Raw genomic sequence first — 13,299 nt, forward strand, 5'->3', positions numbered from 1 at the left:
GCCTCAATGTTGAGCAACGGTTCGCACTGAGGTCCCACTGAACTTTTGGTACCAGTGGTTGGGGCGGCGGGGTGGCGGGGAGCGAGGCTGGCGGCGGTGCAGGGAGTCGGAGGCACGGAGAGGCGGGGCGTCGATTGACAGAACGCCTGTCTCCAGCGCCGAGGAGCGCCGGGCGGTCTCGGGAGGGCCCGGAGTCCACTGACAGTGGGCGGGGCCGCTCCGAAGCGGGAGGGGCCACAAGCGTACTGTCGCTAGGAGACGGGGTTCCAGAGGGCGTGTCTCACCTTCCGGCTTGGCCGGAGGAGGGCGGAGCCACAGCTGACAGTGGGAGGGGCTGCCTTCTGATTGATCTGAAGGGAGACCTGTTGCGAGCGGGCGGAGCTATTGGCAAGGACCCTGGCCAATTAGGGAACTGGGGAAGGCGGGGCTTCTGCCGAGAGTGGGCGGGGCCTCCCGGAGCGGGGCGGGGCTCCTGCTGACAGAGGGCGTGGTCTTCTCGGGGGTGTGGCCTCTGTTGACAGAGGGGCGGGACCGCTCCCCGCCTTCCCTTCTCGCGCGCGTCCTGGTAGTAGCGGCCCCGGCTGAACCCCCGGGAGCGGCAGGGCCGCGGCGTGGAGAGCCGGGCGCGGAGCGGGGTGGGGGCGCTCGGAGGGCGCGCGCGCGCGGGAAGGGAGGGCTCCGCCTCGGCCGGCTCTTCCCCTCCCCGCCCCCCGTCCCTCGGGCGGCTGCTGGGGCGCGCGCTGACCTCGCACCCCCACCCCCTCGGCCGTCCACGCTCCGCGGGGGGCCGACCCCGCCGCCCAAGGCCGGGGTGCGGGTGCGCCGAGCGGTTCCGGGTTTAGGGTTCACAGGTCAGAGTTGACTCCCTGAAAAGTGCAGCCGGTTTGCAATGCAAGATGGCGGCGGCGGCGGGGCGTTGAGAGGCGCGGCGGCCCCTGCAGGTAGCTGCGCGAGGCGGCTCCTCGACGAGCGGGGCACAACCCGCGGCCGAGCGGCCACGACGGGCGGCCCGCGCGCGCTCACGCGGCCCCGCCGCGGCGGCGGCGGCGGCGGCCCCGGGCCACGGACCCCGGGGCGGAGCGCGCTCGCGGGCGCTGCGGGGAGTGGGGCGGACCCAGCGCGGGGCGTCGGAGGCGGAGGGACGCGGCCTGCCCGCCGGCGCGGGGGAGGCGCCGCTCGCACCTCCGAGCCGCTCCGCGCCCCCGGGACGAGCCGCGGGGAACATCCCCCGAGCCTGCCAAGCACCCGAGCGACTCGGGGGCTGCTGGAGCGGGTGCCCCGGGGGAGCGGGCCGAGGCGGGGATGGAGCTGCGGAGCCCCGGCGCTGCGGTGAGGGTCCCGCTCGGGTGGGGGGGCGCAAAGGGAGGCGGCGGGGGGGGGGAGGGCTGTCGGGGAGGGGGGCGGGGACATCCTCCTGCTGGAGCCCCGAGGGAGCCTAAGGGTGGGGGGAGGCAGCGGGCACCCCACTTGCAGGGAAGGACGCCTTCGGGGTCTCGGCGGCCAGACTCGGAGCTGCGTCCCCGAGAAGTAGATTGTGTCGGGATGGAGGCCCGGGGTGAGGGGAGACTTGGGGCGAAGTTAGTTCATGCAAGAGCCTGGAAATGCCCGTTCACTTCGCCAGGAACCGGGGCAGGCGCCCCAAGGAGACCCGGACCTCCCGTGCCAGGCATCGGGGCCGGGATTCGAGGGTGGGGGTACGAGGCGGGAGAGGGGCGGCTTCTGGGTTGCGCCCCCCGCCTTGCACATTTCCATCCAAGTTCTCGGGGGAGGGGTGGGGGGGGGACAGGACTTGGCACTCTTTGTTCCCCGCCGTCTCCCACTTCTCCTCCGCATCTGTGGGGTCACCGGGACGCGCCGGGAAGGGAACGGGAGCGGGTCTCCGTTTGCGCCCCGTAGGCGAGCGCGGCACAGCGCGGTCCGCCAGGGAGACGGCGGGGGCGGCCCGGGCCCGTGGGGTGGGTGGGGGGCGCCGCGCGGTTTCTGCCCCTGCGGGCCGGCGCGGATGGGGGGAGTGCAGAGAGCCTCACCTGGGAGGGGTGCTGGGGAGGGTCCCCACCCCATCCCCCGGGAAGCGATGTAGGGAAAGGCGGCGAGAATGAACTGAGCGTGAGAGGCGTCGAGGCTGGGGCGCCGCCGCGCAACTTGCAGGAACGAACGCGCCCTCTGCGAGACCGAGAGCCGGGAGGTGGGGGGGGGGGTCTCTGTTGGGGAGCGCCCCCTCCCCAGCCGCGTAGTTCCCGCTCCCCGGAAGTGCGGGTGTCCTTTGGGTCCGGGTGTCATCTGTCAAGGGGGCTTCCTAGGGGTGCGCTTCGGGGACCTTGGCGTGGGTCAGTGCTTCCCAGGCATTGTCAGAACGCGCCAACTTGCTCTGTATGGGAGCTGCGTAAAATTGTGTGTGTGTGTGTGTGTGTGTGTGTGTGTGTGTGTGTGTGTGTCTGAAAATTTATCCCGAACACCTCACTTTCATTTCTTGATAAATGCCGCCTGGCAAAGTGAGGATGAAGGGGAAACTGGTTCAGTAACCAAGGGATATTGACCCTCCTATGCCCAGAGATAAATTTCCCACCCCCCTCTTTGATTTCTTAAGTAGCAATTCTGTCTCTTGATTGAAGCAAAAGAAAATGTGAATGCTGCCAAGACAATAATGAGGCAACGGGATTTTTTTCTTTTTTTCAAAGAGCTTTCATGAATATTTTTCCACTAAGGTTTTTTTTTTCCCCCCTCCTTACGCTAACCACTTTAGAGAATAGGAGAAAAAGAATATTCGAATTAAAATGTATCATTTCGGGTCCTGCGACATGGAAATGATAGTATTTCATTTATCAGTTATTTATTTTTTGTAGAACTAACTGTTCAAGGGATTTATTTAATGATTGGGACTAAAACGAGGAAAAAATAAATAAAAGTGAGCATTGGGTAACTGATGACAACCATGATTCGAAAGGCTTTCTTGAGCCATTCCGGTACTTTTGAAGGAACGTGAACCCCTTCAGTGGAAATGTTTTTAAAAACTCATTTCAAGTATAAACTAGTTTGGAGCTGCACATTTGGAATATTATTATACATGTGTGCCGTTCTTTGCTTTTTCCCAAAGTGCACCGTGTAGCTCTAGTTTTATATTCAATTCTGAACAGATTAGGCTGGGCGAACCAGAAAGGCACTGATGCCAGATGGTTTGAAAATATGCTAAGGCTGAAAACATAAATGTGCCGAGCTGATGAGCACTCATTAGTTGGTGCTTTTCCCTTATAGCTGAGCTTATTATTTCACTGCATTTAGAGGCCACCTCATGAATGATGTAGCAGATATCTCACTGAAACAATGCTTGCATTATAAGTTCTCCCCCCCACAAATGTTAATAAAGTGCTACCATTATTTTATTAATGAACCTAATAGCTTAGGCGAAGTGGTTTGTTTTGGTCTATTTTCTCCTATTTGTATTGCATGTAACAGTAAGATGGCAGTAGACACAGTGTACCTATGTTATGAGGTATTATATCTTATACATTTTCTTGTAATGTTAGTTGGACATAAAAAATATGCTATCTTGGACTTGGCTTGCCATAAATTTTGACCTCCTACTTAGTAGAAGTACTCTTAACTGACACGATCATCAATGTAGCTAAATAAGGAAAATAACCTCTTTAGTTACATTGCCACATTTATGAATTTGTGCTCAAAAACCTATTTAAGTACTTGTATTGTTCAAAGTTCAGTGCCTCCTCCAGTATGTGATCCACACCATATTCAGGAAATTCTGGAAGGTGTCTGTGATTTTCTTTTGCATTCTTTATGGCAATAGCCAATAAGCACACTGACTTTTAGATCTCCATTTTCTCTAATTTAAAATCCTATCAAGTAATTCTGTGTAACCTCAGAACTTCACTTACTTTTCTCTGAAGGGGAAAAACTGATACTAGGCTTTGAATATTCTCCAGCGTTATTGGATCTATGTTGCTCTGACATGGACAGACATGGATAAATCAGATCTACATAACTGATTGAGATTACAGACAAGATATTCTCTTGAGATTACATTATGAAGATCTGTATTTTATACAGTTGATTTGGGTATGAAATAACCCAAATTATTAGGGGGTGTAGGGAATGGGGGAGCCCAGGACTGAACCAGATTAAGGTTGCAAGGCAAATGCCTTAATATCTGTACTAAATCTCCGACACAGTTAATATTTCAAAATATGTAAGTTTTCGTGTGATTGCCAGGTTTTGCTCTTAAAGGGTATGTAAGCCTAATAATCATTATTCCATAATGTTTTGATGATGTATAAGGATGGCCTTCCACACCTTTAGACAAATATCACAGTGTACATTGGAAAAGAAATATATATATATATAAGCAGTTAAAGAATGACATTCTAGGAAATCAAAATGGAATAAATACTTTCTCTTCAGGATTTTTATTTTTAATTTTTAGATTAAAATCATATTATCAACGCATATCTTAAAAACTAAAATTTCATTATGATAGCACTTTGTATACTCATGTATCACTTAAAATAAATGATATTGCCATTACATTTGTGTCATTGAATGCCATTAAATTTTACTGCTTTTATTATTTACTGCTTTTTTTAAACTTCTTTGTCTCCCTAAAGTTCTCTCTCTTTCTCTCTCTTCCCCACCCCCCTCCCCCCACCCTTCACTCCCCCCCCCCCCCACACACATCATCCCCAGTACTAGGGATTAAAGCACCTCAACATGCCAGGCAAGTGCTCTATCACTGAACCACGACCCACATCCCTTTTATTTTGCTGTGAGGAATGAGATGGAGGAGCTGATATTTCTGTGGTCATGATTATGCTTTTCTTCAGCACTAATCTGTAATATTTATTCAATGCTAAATCTTCATTATTAAACCTCCCAATATTGTCAAAATGAAATTTGTTGTACCTTTACTGGGCATGAGCTATACTTGGAAGTAGGGGTGCTGAGGGGAAAAAAAACAAGAATCTTTTAATGTCAGAGGTTTGTTAGCTACAGAAAACACCCCTTAAAATGTGTCATGCACTAGTGATCCATCTTGAAACTAAAGAGAAAGAACGTATGTGAGTGTTGGGGTGAATTATGATCTATTAATGTCATCCCTTTATAAAGTCAACCTATTTGACAAGGCTGGAGTGATAGTACAGCAGGTAAGGCATTTGCCTTGCCCATAGCTGACTGGAGTCTGATCTCTGACATCTCATATGGTCCCTCAAGCACCACCAAGAGTAATTACTGACTGAGTCCAGAGCCAAGAGTAAGCCCTGAGCATCATGGGATGTGACCTCCCCCGCAAAAAAAAAAAAAAATTTTTTAAAACTCAACTTAGTCTGGCATTGTTTTACATGTGCAGAGGTATGGAATAGAAAATTAAATATTACCTGAACTTGAAAAGTATTTTATGTTCCAACATTTAGTAAATTTGGGTGCCGCATCTGGAAGTATTTGATGGTCTCTCCCAGCTCTCTGCTCAGGGGCAAGTCTAGGTGCTCAGTGGAACATGTGGTACCGGAAAAACTTGGGCCTCCTGCATACAGAGAGAGAGCTAAAGAGCTCTCTCTTTAGCCCCACATTTAGCAATTTTAAGCAGACCTCTTATTGTCTAACTTACAGTTAATACTTTAGAAGTCTGAAATGTTTAATTATGGACTTAGTAAATATCAGAAAGGCTTACATGTAAAACATGTTAAAGGAAACTTTTATGTGTGGGGGGTCTTTCCCTCCCTCCACCCCATGCAATGCTCAGAGGCCAGTTCTTGAATGATGCTTTGAGGACCATAGGGTACCAAGGATTGAATCTGGGGTTCCTGTGTACAAAGCATGTGCTCCAGTCTTTTTGAGCCATTTTCCATGGCCATGAGTCATTTCTTTTTAATTCTTATAGCAGCCATGTCAAGTAGATACCATTAATCCCAGGTGAAGCTCTGTGTCACAGGCTGAGCCATCTGTCTTAAGACCACACAGCTAGTAAGTGATAGGGCTGTGATTTGAACCCATGTGGTCTGATTCCCAAAACCCTCATTTTTATTTGCGAATCCTCTGCTACTTCCCAAATAGCTCTTATTCAGAATATAATGTATATGGTGAAGATGACTTCTGATCCTAAAATCTTGTTTTTCTGTTTTATCTAAAAATATTTTGGGAAGATTTGCACCACACCTGATGGTGCTCAGGGAACACTCCTGGCAGTGCTGGTGCTGGGGATCAAACCGGGGTCTGCCACATGAAGGCAAGTGCCTTAAACCTGTATTATCTCTCAGACCCTAGTCCTAAATTATCTTCTGTTTTATTTTTTTGATTCTTGGGCCACACCTGGAGGTGCTGAGAACTTACACCTGGTTCTGCTCAGTGATCACTGGCAGTACTTAGGACTGTATGGTGAGAGATATCAATAGCTTGTACAGCAAGTGCCTTACCTGCAGTTCTGTCTCTTTGGTTCTAGTCCTAAAATTTAAAAAGTCACTTTTTTTTCATATAGATGACAGTTTTTTTCTGGGTGGTGATTGGGGGTTGGGGGTTCCCAAGCAATGCTTAGGGAACCCAGGCCCACTCCTGGTGACACGGGCAATGGGACCATACAGTTTATTACTAGGACCTGGAAATGCTCAGGCCCAGTGGTACTGGGGTGAACAGTGATGGAATTTGAACTCGGGGCTCAGTGCATGCAAGGCATGTGTTCCTGACCTCTGGACTATCCCCCAGCCCCATAGGGGGCAGGTTATTTTAATATTTTATTGTCTTTGTTACTGTTTTCTTTATTTGGGGGCTACATCCATGGTCTTAGGGTCTACTTCCTGCTCCATGCACCAGTGTTGCTTCTGGCATTACTTGGAGGACCATGCAGTTCTGGGGATCAAAGCCAAGGCTCCAATGTGCAAAAGGCTTGCCTTAGCCTTTCAAGATATCTCCCCTGCTCTCCTCAGTGGCAGTTTTAATGAATAGGAGTACTTGGAGGCTTTGTCTCAGGAAGCTACAAGAAAAAAGAATTTTCTGCAAGCCACCTTCCCGCACACCAAATCAAAACCTTAATAAGAGACTTTATGGTTCTCAGCCACCTGTGCTGTCCAGATAACGTCAAGACTGTAGTACATATTGCAACACATTTCCTCAAGGGTACATCCTTGGGGGCAGCTTCTGGAATTTGGGAACACATCCCAAGGGGATATATGTGTCTTCAGTTGTCTGCCCAACTTATGTATCTATATTAGGTAGTCTCTGAGTTCTATGAGTGAGTTGTAAGTCCTCAGATACCCCCATTAGTTAAGTAAGATCTTGGACACAGGCTCATTCATTAACTGGGTGTTAAGATTATATCCTCTTTCGAACACTGTCCTGTCACAGGATGAAACACATTCTTTTCATCCACAGGCCCAGCTTAGAAATGGGCATTGCACAGTACCTGCCATGACCCCAGATCCTGTCATTCATGCCACTTTGAGATCTACCTTCAATGTTTGGTACTGGGGGAGAAGCAGTGTATTTTATGACAAGCTGAGGGACAACCTCCTTAAAAGATACTTTGAGAGAGGAGAGTTCTAAAGGAATCAGTCCCAGGATCCCAGAGTGGTACAATAACAGGCAAGTAGGCTGTTTGTCCGCATGTATGGAAGAGCTGGCGTTTTGCTCTCCTAGGTCCCTGTGCCTCTCTACTGATCTCGGCATCTCTTAAGAGACCCCTTTCCAGTAAAAACATCTTGCAATTACTGTGTGATTTAAGAATGGATTCAAGTAGGTTACTAATTTCCTAGACTATTAATAATTCATTTTGGAAAAGAGCTTCCCCTCTTTGGCAGCTGTTTTACATCTTGTAGATGGATGACTGCAGAGTATTAGAACAACCAGAAAATGAAATTCGTGAACTCCAGACTACTGGGAGAACTGGGTGCTTTCCTGAGCCTCCAAGGAAATAGCTTTTTTTGCTGTATTATTATTATTGTTGTTATTATTTGCTTTTCATGAAATGAGTGTAATATTCAGCCCAAGCTTTTTGTTGTTTGGGTTTGTTTTGGGGGCAGTTCGAATTTTAGCTAAACCTCGAAATATTTTACTAGAGGGATGATGTGTTTGTTTCCTGACTTAAGAGGATGTCTGTGTTTATTTCTTGACTTCACAGACTTGAATTTTATAGTAGCAGGAGCCAAGGGATAATATGTTGGGGAAGATCATCTTCCCAAGGAGACATTTGCTGTGGGTTACAAAGTTGCAATATTTCATCATTAAAGAATCACAAACCTTCAAAGCTTCAAACCTTCCAAAGCATTATTTACTATTATTTAATAAAACTATTATAGTTTTATTAAGATTTTCTGATTGGCTTAATATGTGGAGTGACTGCAATGCTTTTTTGACACAAACTTTTTCTTTCTGAGTGATTTTCAAGTTTGCCTGTATAGTTGAATGTTTCACAATGCACTGATTATGAAAAGCCATTTGTTAGGAGCTTTCTAACAAAAACAAAATAATTAAGCACCCTCATCCTATTTATTAGATACCACATGTTTAGGGGTACCACTGGTTTATTTATTAAAGTACCACTGGTTTATTTATTACTCATATTGGGCTGGAGCGATAGCACGCTGGGTAGGGCGTTTGCCTTTCACACAGCCGGCCTGGGTTTGATTCCTCTGTCCCTCTTGGAAAGCCTGGCAAGATACCAAGAGTATCTTGCCCGCAAGGCAGAGCCTGGAAAGCCCCCCATGGGTATTCGATATGCCAAAAACAGTAATAAGAAGTCTCACAATGGAAACGTTACTGGTTCCCGCTCAAGCAAATCAATGAACAGTGGGAATACAGTGCTACAGTGCTCATATTGACCAGTATTAACAATTCAGTCCATTCCAGTTCATACATAGTAAAGTAGGTTATGCTGTATCAGTAGGTTTATGTTGTAGGCTTCTAAACATGTACTTCTTGGGGCCAAAGCGACAGTACTGTGGTAGGGCATTTGCTTTGCACACATCCGACTCAGGTTCAATTCCTAGCACCCTAGGTGGTACCATGAACACTGCCAGAAGTGATCCCTGAGCACTTCTGGGTGTATCCCCAAAACAAAACAAATCAAAAAAGCTCATAGACGTCTTCACAACTCTTAGATAAGTTAACTTTCATAACATTTTATACTAATTTTTCATTCCTAATTTCATTTCAGCATATATATATGTATTCCTATTTGAAATAAATTGTTGGTTGTTTTGTATAATAATAGAATTTTTAAATTATAGCAATTTTTCGATGTGTTTTAATATTGGAGTTGACATTTAGACAATTAAAAAAATTTCTGTGATATAATTAACTTTTTTTCAAGGTGTCATTTCTTAAAAGCCAAGGCATAAGCTTTAATGTTTTCTAAGACCTGATCATACTTAGCATAATAAGGTGATCCTTCTTTTAAAAAATTTTTTGTAGGAGATGGCAGATAGGTACTTTGGACCTTTTGGTGATGATGGCCTGAGCTAAACACCTCCTAATCGAAGGGCCACCCTTCCCTGTCAACGACCATAATGCTGAGGAAGTCGTGGCAAGTATGTGCTTTGTTTTTTTTTCGGTTTGGGGAAACTCAAATATGGGCTGGAACTCAGCAGAGCAGTACATGCTTCACATGTGTGAAACCCTGAATTGAATTCTATGCTCAGCAACACTCCCTGCAGTTCTGATATCAATTGTGCTCACTTTAGCTCCCATGATACTCTGCTTAAGGTGCCGTTGTTGCGGGTTTTATTAAAGTGATTTTATTGTATTCACTGGGGAATGGTCTAGTGCCAGGGTTGGCTGCATGTGAGGCAAGCATCTTGCCTCCTATACTGTCTCTTCAGCCCTATTTGCTTCCGTTTTAAAGGTTTATTTTTAAAATTGGCAGATTGGGGCTGGAGAATTAGTACAGGCGTAAGGCGCTTGCTGTGCATGTGACTGATCCACGTTCAATCTCTGGTACCACGTATGGGTCCCCATGCACTGTCAGGATCCCTGAGCACAGAGCCAGGAGTAAGCCCTGAACACAGCTGGGTGTGGCCATAAAACAAAAGTAAAAACAATGAGTTAAGCAGATATGTAGATATGTGCTTACCACTCTTTTAAAAATTTAAATTTAAACCTTCAAAATATGGACTGCTGGGACTAGAAAGGAAACTGGAAAGGCTGAGCACATGCTTCTCAGGAGGTCTGACTTCCATTGCCAGCACTGCATGGTCCTCAGAGCATTACACAGGACGGATCTCTGAATCATGATCTTGGGAGGAGCCCCTGAACATCCATAAATATGACCCAAACGGGTCATATTCTATAGATGGTCCCCAACATGGATTCAGTTCATGGTTATTTTGACTTCCTGTGTTGGGAAAGTGTCACAAGTTCCGTAGAAAGAGTACTTTGAATTTTGAATTTTGTTCTTCTAGAGCTGAGCAGGGGCTGGGAGCCAGAGTGGCCTGTCGGCCACAATCTCTTGAGTTAATATGTGATCCTCTCCAGAGCACTCCTCACTTCCAGTGTAGTAGTCAGAGATTACGTGAACTGTTCCATCACTTTCTTATGAACTAGATTTGTGTGTAGATGATTTTGCCCAGGCGTAGGCATGTCTGGCTGTTCTGAGCACATATTTTAAGTGTGGTAGGTAAATTAAGGTATTCAGTAGGCTAGGTGCATTTAATACATTTTCATCATGACCTCATTTTCAGTTAGTGAAGGGTTTAAAGAGCCATAACTTTACTGTTAACCAAAGAAGATCTGTACACTGGAATATTTCTGCTTTGTTTCAATTGTTGCTTTAGATGATTCTAGAAAGCAGTCAGGAAGAATTGATAACCGTTAATGTAGTTGGTCACTTGCATGTAAAAGTTAAATGTTCTTACAAGTTGACATTGCCAATACTAAGAACTGTTATTTTTCAGAGTACTTTTTAAATGGTTGTAGGATTTTGCAATAAAATGGAATGCTTATGGAGGCCAGAATGATAATACGCTGGGTATGGTGCTTGCCTCACACATAGCCAACCTTTGATCCCTGGCATCCTATATGGTCCCCCAAGGCCATGAGGAGTGATTGCTGAGCACAGAGCCAGGAGTAAGTCCTGAGAATTGCCATGTGTGGCCAAAATAAAGAAATGGAATGCTTATAGTCTCAGTAAAATAGGTAACAGTTACTTAATTGTATAAATGAGGGAAAAAAAACTGACAGATGAATGGGTTTCAGCCTCTCTTCCAAGTGATACTCTCACTTGGAACCAAGAATAGCATGCTTGTGTTAGACTGTCTGTGAAAATATTTAGCACACCTCCCTGAAGAAAGTTGGGGAAAACTATTTTCAGCAGAAAATTACTTTTGTATGATACTCATAAACTTGATGAGCAAAGGTAGGTGAGTTCATTAGAGTTGTAATTTCCCTCTCACCATTCTACATGCCTCCAGAGGATAGATAACTAGAATGTTGGCGTCCCAAAGAACTTTCAAAGAGATAATTCTCCCCTTGCCCAGAGAAATCTGTTCACGTTGACTTCTTGTTTTAATCTTTAACAGCATGAAGTTGCCTTTCTCTGATGGAAATAAAAAGGTAGAGGATAGAATTTCTAAACCTTTAAGCCTTAATTAGTATTATCGAAAAGATATTCTGAAATTAGATTATCTTCGGCCACAGTGTCTCAGATGCTTTCACTTTTATCCTATTCACTTTTCTCTATATTCACCTTAGAACTTGAATTTTTATTATCTTGAGGACATGATAGATTGTTTCCCCCCCTTAAAATTTCTTATGATTTAAATTACAGAAACTTAAAAATTTCTGTTGTGGGTAAAAATGTGAGTTATTGAATTCCTTATTTAGTTTCTTTGGTGGGTAGGGGTCCCCCCAGGAAATGCTCAGGGAGCTTGAGGCCACTCCTGGCAATTCTCAACCACCTTGACTGGCAGTTTAATGCATTGACCAGCATTAAATGCAACAATGTGCCAGCCTGAAGGTGCTCAGAAGCCTTCAAGAGCTCACCGGGAGATGCTCGGAGAACTACAGTGGTATAGGGGATAAAGCCTGGTCATCCATCCACATGTGAGATGTGCACTGTAACCACTGTACCGCTTCTTTGGCCCTTAATCATTTTTAAAAGAATTTGATCATTGAAACGTTTTGACATTTTATCTTTGGAAAATGCCTCGTGTGGGCTGGACAGAATAGTACAGTGGTAGGGCACTTGCCTTGGCAAACAGCAGACTCAGGTTCAATCCCCGGCATCCCATATGGTCTCCAGGAGTTATTCCTGAGTTCAGAGCCAGGAGTAAATCCTGAGCACTGCTGGTGTGGTCCAAAAAACAAAGACAAAAAAAGAAAGAAAGGAAGAAAAAGGAAAATGCCTCAAGTGGATAAAAGCTAAAAAATTGTTTTAATTAAAAAGTGTCCTCTTGGAAAGACTTTTTAAAAAGCATGGTGGTTAAATCTACAACTGTACCTCATGTCGTTTCACTAAAAAAAAAAAAAAAAAAAAAAAGCATGGTGGACATCTTTTGTTTAAATTTATTCCCGTTATTCTTTGTTCCTACCATTATTTCAGGCATTCTGACTTTGGTGGATTTGTAGCTTTTAGTTTGAATACTAACATGTAATAAGTATTTTCAGCTGGCTAAACAGAACTCTGACTCAGAGTAAGGGAAGTGAAACTAAATAGAATACAGAGTCCTTTGAATTCTCGGTATGAGTATGAATAAACATTTCAAACAATTCGTAATTTGTACACTTTCAACTGTGAAAATTTTGTGTACTCAATAGTAGGTTGAAACCAATATGGTCCTTAAAAATCACACCATGTTCTAAAAAATAAATGATATTATCTTCTAAATGCTTTTACTTAACTCAGAAGTGGTATTAAAAAGTGTGTGTTTTTATGTGCATAAAACTTTACCAAAGTAGCATGGTTTTATGGCTAACTAGGCCAATAGACTTATCTGTTAATCATTTAATTTTGAAGACAAGGATGCCAAAAAGTAGAGGATTGGAAATTTAATAGTTATGACTCTACTTAAAATTAAAATTTTTATGACTTTCCTTAGCGCTAAGCATGGATTATGAAACAGTTCACTAATGTTTTATAGGTTCTTATGTTGAAAGCTAATTTTTAATCTCTTAAAATGAAGTATAATCTTGTTAAAATACATTTTTTTCTCTTGAAACAGAAAAGTAATAATTCAGAATCACATTTACATTTGCTGCCTTTCTGCTGAATTTCACTGCAGGAATAATTTGCTGCATGTTTTCTCCCTTTTTGGGCTTTCTTGCTTTTTGGGTCATACTCGGTGATGCTCAGGTATTATTCCTGGCTCT

At 45.0% G+C, this 13,299-nt stretch overlaps 1 protein-coding gene across 2 annotated transcripts in view; it reads left to right on the plus strand.

Annotated features, from left to right (window-relative positions):
- Positions 1-569: 569 nt before the first annotated feature.
- Positions 570-13,299, plus strand: part of ZHX1 (zinc fingers and homeoboxes 1) — a 29,079-nt gene continuing 16,349 nt past the window's right edge. The window contains exon 1 of one of the 2 annotated variants that reach the window (XM_056130890.1): positions 570-941. The gene's annotated coding sequence lies outside the window, so the exon portion shown is untranslated. Of the gene's footprint in view, positions 942-1,311; positions 1,330-13,299 lie in introns of those variants that run through there. The other variant, XM_056130971.1, reaches the window with a different exon arrangement.

The sequence above is a fragment of the Sorex fumeus genome, unplaced genomic scaffold, assembly GCF_029834395.1.
Source record: "Sorex fumeus unplaced genomic scaffold, SorFum_2.1 ptg000002l, whole genome shotgun sequence".
Classification (NCBI taxonomy): Eukaryota; Metazoa; Chordata; class Mammalia; order Eulipotyphla; family Soricidae; genus Sorex; species Sorex fumeus.